Genomic DNA, 9,205 nt, shown 5'->3' on the forward strand with positions numbered 1-9,205 from the left:
AACCTCCGGTAGTACTATGTCCAATTTTCTGAGGAACCGCCAGACTGATTTCCAGAGTGGTTGTACAAGCTTGCAATCCCACCAACAATGGAGGAGTGGAACGACAGTTTTTTTTACATGGAAACCACCCATTCTCAACTCCATGGGGTCTTTTGGCTTCTTTCTTCAATTACTCAGTGTTTAGTTGTAGTATTTAAGGAGTCCCCACCTTTTCTTACCTTTTGTTATATAGCTCTAAATTCTGGGTCATCTCCAGTCAAGAAAAGATGCACAGTCGTTGGCCCCTTGCTGTCCAATACAGAGGATCTTGTCTCCTTTTTCATCTCATTTCAAGTTGTCAGAATTATCACAACTTTCCAGCAAGGATGCTGAACCCTGGGTAAAGTAAGTCCCTTGGCTGAAGACACAGGGCTACTGAATAACTGAGCTACAAGTCACCTGCACTCTGGAGGACCCTGAAGATGCCACTCATAGAGTTCCCAGGGAAACCTTTGTTTCTACTTTTTTTTTTCTTCCCCTTCTTCAATGCTCCATGATATAATTTAATGAATTATATTTGAATGGCTCCAAATTATGTAATTGATTACATTCAGCTCCATCGCAAATTGCTAATCTGATTCACACCTGCTGATGTGCCACCTGGAGAGAGAGAGAGGCGAGGTGGGTGGGTGGCTGGCTGGCTAGGCCTTCTTGGTCTCCCACATATGTGAGAATTAACTGCGTAAAATAAATGTTATTTTAAAGTATCAGATGGGTGATGACCTGTGATTAGGCAGGCAACCTAGCTATCATCAACTTACATGCGGGACACCTGGAAATTATAGTAGTCAAACCTGATAAATCCCAAAATTAATTTCCATTAAATCTCCCTAATATGAGACACATATTTATAGAACGCTCCTAATGTTTTGATCAGCATTTCACATTCGGCATAACTGGGTTATTTTAAGCACACACTGTTATAGGCTGCATTGTGTCTCTTGAAAAAAAATGCATATATCAAAGCCGTGATCCTCAGTAGCAAAGAATGTGACTGTCTTTGAAAATAGGATCTTTAAAGAGGTAATTAATATAAAATGAGACCATTAGGGTAAGCTCTTGTCCTGTCTGATTGAGGCCATTAAGGGAAGAGAAAATGCAGACATATAAACACCAGACATTTGCATATGCAGTATAAAGATCGTGTGAGAACTCAGTCGTAGGCAGCCACCCATGCATCACAGAGAGGTCAGGAGAAAGTAGACAGGCCAACATCTCGATCTTGGACTTGAAGCTTCCAGGATGATGAGAAGCATGTTCAAACCACTCAGTCTGTGAAAGTTTGTTAAGGCGGCCACAGAATTAATTAACCTATACACGTAAAAAATGATTGCTGTAAGTTGAACTGTCATCTGAGAGCCTTCCTCTAGCAGCTGATGGGACCAGATACAGAGACCCAGAGCCAACCATTAGGCGGAGCCTGGGTAACCCCACCAAAGAGAGAGAGGAAGGATTTTAGGAGCCCGAGGGGTCAAGGACACCATGAGAAGAGCATGACCTACAGAATGAACTAAGCAGGGCTCAAGGGGCTCATGGGGACTGAAGTGAATCACAGAGCCAGTATGAATCTGAGCATGTACGCTATGATTGTATTGGTATTCTTGTGGGACTCCTAGCGGTGGGAATGGCGGTCTCTGACTCTTTTGCCTAGTCTTGGGACCTACCTCCTACTGGATCGCCTTGCCCAGTCCTGATATGAGGGTTTGTGCCTAGGCTTATTGTAACTTGTTAGGCCATGTTTAGTTGATATCCGGGGGTGGGTAGTTAGACTTTTCTGAAGGGAAACAGAGGAAGAGTGATATGTGGGAGGGGTGATTGGGAGGAGGGACTGGGAGGAGTGGAGAGAGGGGAATCTACAGTAGGGATGCAATCTGTAAGAGAAGAATAAATTTAACGTCATTGTTCTATATCTAATATACAACTGTGTTGTTGGGGGACACCATAGAGCCAGCTTCAAGAATTTTGTATTTTAAGAGCTGGAAAGATGGCTCAGAGGTTAAGAGCACTGGTTGCTCTTCCAGAGGTCCTGAGTTCAATTCCCAACAACCACATGGTGGATCATGACCACCTGTAATGAGATCTGATGCCCTCTTCTGGCCTGCAGGCACACATGTAGGCAGAACACTGTATACATGATAAATAAATCTTCTTTTTAAAAAAAAAGAATGTAATATTTTAGAAAGACAGTGGATGAGATAATTAGAGAACAACTGGAGGTCCAAGACCTCAAGCAACCAGAAAGGTAGCAAGATACACAGAAACCTCAAAGGGACCAAAGCTAACATAGTCCAGCAGACCTCACAAAAAGAAATGGGGTTCTAAAGAAAAGGGGAGTGTCTAGGTTGTCAAGACTCAGTACGGAAGAGCACAAAATACTGAAATCGACTGGCAGCGGTCGTTGTGTGTTGTGCAGTCACCACCTCTGACTTGGTGACCTGGGCTAGAAAGGCCTTGGGGCAGGCGGACTGAGCAACAGCTGCAGAAGTGAACTGCTGGCACTGTACTCTCAGTGACTATAACAGGTGTGGGAGGACCACACAGAAGCCTCCCAGATACTAAAGATTCAGGCCAGGAGTCGGGAGAAACAGGGTGCCCTCAGCTAAGGACTTGAGACCAACCAGATGCCCCAGGAAAAACGATTTCTCCTTAGGAAATCGTTGTCTCTGAATTGATAATGATACCATGAGATACCATAAGATATTATATACATATATATATACATATATATATATACATATAACATCTTATTGATATTTTATATATATAATATCTTATGGATATATATGTGTGTGTGTGTGTATACATTTCTCATATACTCAAAAAATCTACAATCATGCCCTTTACAGATTAAGAAAAAAGCCAGGCAGAAAGAAAAAGGTGAAGGCCACAGTTGTACAGTTGGTAACAGAAAGGAATCCATGAGTGGCGATCCCAGCCCAAAACCCCACAGTCTACACAGTGCACACCCACATTCATCTCAAAGGCACATGCGGCTAGTGATCTGTGCACACCGTTTGCCACTGGAGAACAAACATGGGTCATGACCATGTTACTCAAAACTGAGTATTAGGCAATGACTGAGCTGGGTCTCCAAAACAACAACAACAACAACAAAAAGCAAAAAGAGATGCAAATCCAGTAGCCCCAGAGCCCCACAGGAAACACGCATCCCAGGAAGGAAATATCTATCCCATGAAAACGTTGACTTGTTTTGAGGGAGGTAGGACCATCCCAAGGATTCTGAGGGCCCTCAGCAGACTCTAGGATTTCCCTACTTCTCTGCGTAACTTGCAACTCTCAGAGCAAGAGAACAAAGATCAGGAGGAGCACATTCTTACATTATAAATTCTAGGATCTGGAGAGATGGCTCCGCAGTTTACAAACACTTGCTGCTCTTGCAGAGGACCAAAGTTCTGTTCCCAGCACTCACGTCTAGCATATACAACTCCCTGTAAGGCCAGCTTCAGGGGGGTTGAGGCTCTCTTCTGGCCTTGGAGGGCAACTGCACACACATATTCACACACACACACACACAGAGAGAGAGAGAGACAGAGACAGAGACAGAGAGACAGAGAAGTTTTTGTTTTTTTTTAATTCCACTGGTTCTTAGGTTAGTCAACCAAAGCTGGGTATGGCTGGTGCTTAAGGTTTGTAACTGAAATAACTAGAAAAATCTTATACAAAGCAGAGGCAGCAAAAGGGTGGGGAGGGAGGGAGGGAAGGAGAGAGGGAGGGAGGAAGAAAGAAAGGGAGGGAGGGGGAGGGGAAAGCTGAATAACTTGCTTATAGTTGAAGTTAGAGACAGAAAGAGATGCAAAGCCAGAGAGAGGTAGGGAAGGAGAGAGGAAGAGACAAAGAGAAAGACAGTGAGAGGGAGAAATACAGAGACAGAGACAGACAGAGACACAAAGAGACAGATAGAGACAGAGACAGACTGAGAGACAAAGAGAGAGGCAAAGAACCCATGTCTGCCCCAAAGAACCTCACTTATTTCAAGTTCACGTTTACTGTATATTAATGAGTATATTATATTAAAGATAAGACACTCTCTCTGGCATTTCCTCTTCAAACACATGGGTGTACAAATAAGGGGAAAAAAATGTCAGCCTTACAGGTCAAGCTCTAGGCAAAACTACTTCTAAGAGATAGTGGGAAATTCTAATTAGAATATATGTTGATTTTTACTAACCAAGAGGAGCAGAAAAGATACAAGTTATTTCAAAGATAGCTTTGAAAAGTTCTGGTTTCCTTACCTTTGCAAACCAAAGAGATTCCATTTCCTTCAGAGCCATCACCCTGGATATGAGCTTGATTCTCCAGGATAGCCTGGTGATGGTGTGCTTCCGGTACAGTCGTCGCTCCGGCGTTCATGGACATTTATTAAGCATCTACTGTTGTCGGAGTCTACAAGGGAATCAAGAATGACAGTTTGAGAAAGAAACGGTGACACTGGGTCCTGAGGCCAGAGCGGGGACACTGTGACCACAGCATGTGACAGAAATGAAGGCAGGAAATAATGTTTTTATGTTATGGCTCGGAGTGTTCCAGCTCTTGTTCCCACGTGTTTGAACAGGGCACCGTGGGTGGCGGGAGGAGCAGACGCAGAGGATCACTTAATCTCATCAGAGCAGACCAGAACCAGGGATGGAGACAGGAAGGAAGGAAGGAAGGAAGGAAGGAAGGAAGGAAGGAAGGAAGGAAGGAAGGAAGGAAGGAAGGAAGGAAGACACTGAGAACCCTCCCCAGGGGCTCACTTCTTCTAGCCAAGCTCCACTTCCTAAAGGCTCCGAAGCCTTTTCAAAATGGCGCCCGCCAGGTGAAGGTCAAGCCTTGAAAACAGCCTTTGCAGGACAAGTCAGATTCAGCCGGTGACACAGGCCTTCTAGTTCAGACTGACCAATGGAATCAGAAAAATACTTGAACGTACGTTTCATCAACAGGAGAACCAGTAATATGAACTCTGTCCTCCTGGCAGCCTTTATCATTGAGAAAACAGATCCTTAGTCCACGACATGACCCCAGGGGGGAAAAAAACAGAAGGGTAAAAGAAATCCTTGCACCCTCTATGACATTTTAATTTTAGAACCCTCTAATAACGGATACTTACGGTTCTGAAGCATCCGATGGCTCACATTAGTATCTACAAGTCTTTAAATAATTTCATCTGAAATTTAAAAAAAAAATAAAGCCCCCCTATCCTATTATTATGCTCCTTGTAAATATAAATATATTGGTAGCTGGAGAAATGTCTCAGTGGTTAAGAGCACTGGCTGCTTTTGCAGAGAACTCAGGTCCAGTTCCTAGTGCCCACATGAGAGCCCTCTTAACTACCTGTCACTCCAGCTTGAGGGGATTGCACACCCTCATCTAGCTTTGTGGGCACCCATACACATGCGGTACACAGATATGCATGTAGGCATGCTCAATTGAAGGGTATGATATAGTCAGTATTATCTTGAAATGATTGTCATTTTTATCAAATACATACGTGCATGTTCTATATTGATAGAACAAGCACTTGGCCATTTGCTGAATTCAGCCTCCAGACAGCAGCTGGTGCACTTGGCCGTCTGAAGATCCCTTTCATCTTGTCAAGGCCGCAAGTCGCTTCCCTCCTGAAGACTGAGATCTCTTGCCAGAGTTTGTCTCAAAGGTTTTCCTTCTAGAGTCCTCTTATCCAGTTTCTAGAAATAGGAGCCCAACACCCTGGCAAAAGCGGAGAGCTTAGAACTGCCAGCCAGAAGACAGGGCGCCCACAGAAAGCAGACTTGCAGGTGGTTTCCGACAGCCTTTTATTTAAGGCTATGAGGCACTGGCCATGCTTAGAGCTGGGGACGGAGCCTCCTTCTCTTACAACTCCGTGGCTGTATGTGAGGATAGGGTTTTCCCTCTGAGGTTACCTTGCCAGGCAGAGAAACATGGGTAGCAAGAAGACAAGACCAAGGAAAAGCAGTAGCGAGCAGCCACAAATGTCCAATTCCTGCTAAAGGAGGTAGGGCTTGTCCTTAGGAATATTCATCCTTCGAAGCTCTGGGCAGCAAAGAAACAGGTCAAAGCAGGTCAAAGCAGACCGCTTGGAAGGCGTAGTCCTCAAAAGTCAAACATGATTTCGGTTTGGGGTCATTCACCAGGCATGAAGGTTGCGGATAACAGCATTATTAATATTCCATAAATTCTTTATACGGTACTCAGTAGAAAATCATCATTTGTAATATTTATCCGGTGCTTAAATGAGAACACGCGATAATACGACAATTCAATTTTCAACTTTGACATTTCAGATATGACCAAGTCATGATAATCAATCCGTAATACATTTATCACCTACAGGAAGCCAATTAGGCACCAATAATCGGTGAAATTTCGAACCTTGTAACCTGGACTGTGTGCAGTTGTGACAGCGAGGTAGAGACATTTGCTATAATTATGCTGTTATTGCTTCTAACAAAATGTTTTATACCTGAAAGGGCAGGCAGTGGCTTTAAAGCCTCAGTTCCAGTCTGGCTCTTTATTACAAATTGCCTTTGCTATCGCAGGCTTTTCAGAAGGGCAACAGCAGGCACAGACAGAGGGGAGAAGAATATGGCTGGCGGGAATCATGTTTGGACTGTGCAACCAATCCTGGCTCTGCATTTACTGAATAACCTTGAGCGAATGATTTAAACCCCCTAGGCTTCAGTCCTTCCCACCCCCCCACCCCATCTATAAGGGCAAAGTGATAACTACCCCGCAAGGTTGTATAAAGATATGCCACAATGAATATGGACTATCATTAAACCCAAAAGACTTACCCAAAACAAAGCTGCGGGTCATGGTTTTTTAAATATATATATATACATATATATTGCTTTAAAATATTCTGTATAAATAAGCCAGTATGGCAAGGAGAGAAATATTGAAAACAAAGCACCAATTATAATCAAGTGTCTTATTAAATATGCTGATTGCTAGATAATGATCATATGTTCTTTTAATAATATCATAGTGGGCTACACCTTGGTTTTTACTTATCATATCCTGAAACCCTATGTTGATTACAGGGATACCACTGGGGCAACCCAGAATTCCATCGAAGACATTTACTGAAATGCCTTCATGGAGTCTGACGTCCTTGGAAGAAGAAGTCCAATGTCTTGCTACTTTCCAATGCCACCCGCATACATAGTGTTCAGTTGAGGCTCTCTAAACAGTGTGCGCTTGTGTATCTAGGTTTGTGTGTGTTTGCACACACATTTTTAAACTCAATTTCCCACAAGACCCCACAAGTAGTTTCATTCCCCTATGAGTTGAGAGCACTGCTTGACACGAGGCCACAAGACAGGTCATCAGCAGACACAGAACCACTCTAGAAAGCATTCCATGAAGGTCTTGGGTCTCAAACAGCTCCTCGTGAGAATACAAGGTTGTAGCTAGGAAGCCTTAAATAAATGCTGAGGGCCAATAATATACTACTATCGCATAAACCTGTGTTTCTGTATGTATTACTGTAGAACAAAAACCCCTCAAGATTTAGAGACGCAAAGCAAATGAACTCTCTCCTAATTCAGTGGGCCAGCACTAATCGCGCAGGCCACCTATCTCCTGCAGGAAACTTCAGGGGTTATCTGGAGTTGGTTATCTGGAGTTGGGTTGGGCTAAAATATATGAAGACTCTACCTCGGCATCGCTGCCTGCTGTTGGCTTTTAGCAGGAAGGTTTATCTGAGCAAGGGGTTTTACTTCCCTGCGGAGTCTCTGTGTGAAAAGGGCTTCTCACAGTAGCTGGGTTACAACAGGTAGGTCTCAGTAAGGAAGAATCAAGAAGGCTTCTTAGGACCTCCGCTTTGAAAGCCTACAGTGCCATCCTATTAGTCAAACAACTCACAGGGCCATCCTTTTCCCCAAAGAGAAGCATGTAGACCCCATGGCTGCTCCACGAATGTGTCCCTACTATCCACCTGTTTTTCCCTGTGTGAAGGACAAAATACAAACACATTGGAAGGCTAAATGAACATTAGGCAAACTGCACCCACTATTTCCCAGCCATGCCATGAAAGCATACTAACTGTCTCACAAGATAATTAAGAGCTCCAGTTATGCGGGGTGATGAGTCTCAATTAAAGTCTCTACGCTGATTGTGTAAACAAGAGAAAAGTCACTAACACGGTCCTCTGCCCTGAGACCCGAAAGAAACAGAGTGTGCCAGGGAGGCTGAGCTCCCAGCTCTGTGGAGAGGGCTTGCCTAGAGTAGATTCTAGAGTGGCGGAAGCTGGGAGCCAGCACTCAGCACCCAGAGAATGTCTGATCTTGTCATTGTTGTAGTGTCTGGAAGTATCTCTTCCAACATTCCCCTTTCCCACGCCCTAACACAGTGGTTCGCAACCTTCCTAACACTCTGACCTCTTAAGATAGCTCCTCACACTATGGTGACCCCCCCAACCATAAATTTATTTTCATTGCTACTTCATAACTGTACTTTTACAACTGTGATGGATCGTAATGTAAATATCTGATATGCGACCCCTGTGAAGGGTTATTTGATTGACCCCTGAGGGGGCCATGACCCACACAGGTTGACAACCACTGCCTTAAACCATTTCCCCTCTTTTAGTTGATATTGATTTAAAGGCGTGTGGTTACTTCAAACCCAGTACTGTTTTCTGGCTGGGACATATCCATACCAAGAAACGCATTGGAACAATATAGTTTGTCACTTGTTTATGGGGAAAAAAAAATATAGCAAATAATTTTAAGGCTACGACACTGTCTTCCTTCACTTTTTATTACTTTAATAAAACACTGACCAAAACCAACTTGGAGAGGGAAAGAGTTTGTTTAGCTTACATTTCCTCATCAAAATGCATAATTGAGGGAAGTCAGGAACCTAGAGGCAGTAAATGTAGCAGAGACCATGGAGGAATCTTGCTGTACACAAACCTGGTCTACAGAATAAGTTCTAGGACAGCCAAGGCTACACAAAGAAACCCTGTCTTCAAAAACAAAAACAAACAACCCCCCCCCAAAAAAAATCCTCCCAGGACCACCTGCCTAGCACCACCCACAGTTGGCTTGGCCCTCTCACATCTACACTAGTCAAGAAACAGACAGGCCTACAGGCCCCTCTGATGGAGACAATTCCTCAGCTGAGGTTCTCTCCTTCCGGATGCTTGACTGAATGTAAGCAGCAC

At 43.9% G+C, this 9,205-nt stretch overlaps 1 long non-coding RNA gene across 1 annotated transcript in view; it reads right to left on the bottom strand.

Moving 5' to 3' along the window:
* The window catches only part of LOC110309999, a 31,544-nt gene extending 26,720 nt beyond the window's left edge, over nucleotides 1–4,824 (bottom strand). Inside the window, exons 1-2 of the long non-coding RNA XR_002379785.1 lie at nucleotides 4,794–4,824; nucleotides 4,293–4,443 (exon numbers count right to left, since the gene is read on the bottom strand). This is a non-coding gene — a long non-coding RNA (uncharacterized LOC110309999). The remainder of the gene's footprint in view (nucleotides 1–4,292; nucleotides 4,444–4,793) is intronic.
* Nucleotides 4,825–9,205: the final 4,381 nt, after the last annotated feature.

This window comes from Mus caroli, chromosome 15 (assembly GCF_900094665.2).
Source record: "Mus caroli chromosome 15, CAROLI_EIJ_v1.1, whole genome shotgun sequence".
Classification (NCBI taxonomy): domain Eukaryota; kingdom Metazoa; phylum Chordata; class Mammalia; order Rodentia; family Muridae; genus Mus; species Mus caroli.